This window comes from Nothobranchius furzeri, chromosome 5 (assembly GCF_043380555.1).
Source record: "Nothobranchius furzeri strain GRZ-AD chromosome 5, NfurGRZ-RIMD1, whole genome shotgun sequence".
In the NCBI taxonomy this organism is placed as follows: Eukaryota; Metazoa; Chordata; class Actinopteri; order Cyprinodontiformes; family Nothobranchiidae; genus Nothobranchius; species Nothobranchius furzeri.
In genome coordinates, this window is record NC_091745.1 from 70,563,768 (window position 1) to 70,563,972 (window position 205).

Here is a 205-nt window from a genome sequence, read left to right on the forward strand (position 1 = left end):
GTACAAGTTTCACATTTTGAATGGAATTACTGAAATATTTTCAACCTTTTGATGATATTCTAATTTACTGGCCAGCACCTGTATATGTATGTATGTATTTTTTTAACACCATCCATCCATCCCTCCATCTTCATCCGCTTATCCGGGGTCTGGTCGCGGGGGCAGTAGCCTAAGGCGAGAGGCCCAGACTTCCCTCTCCCCAGCC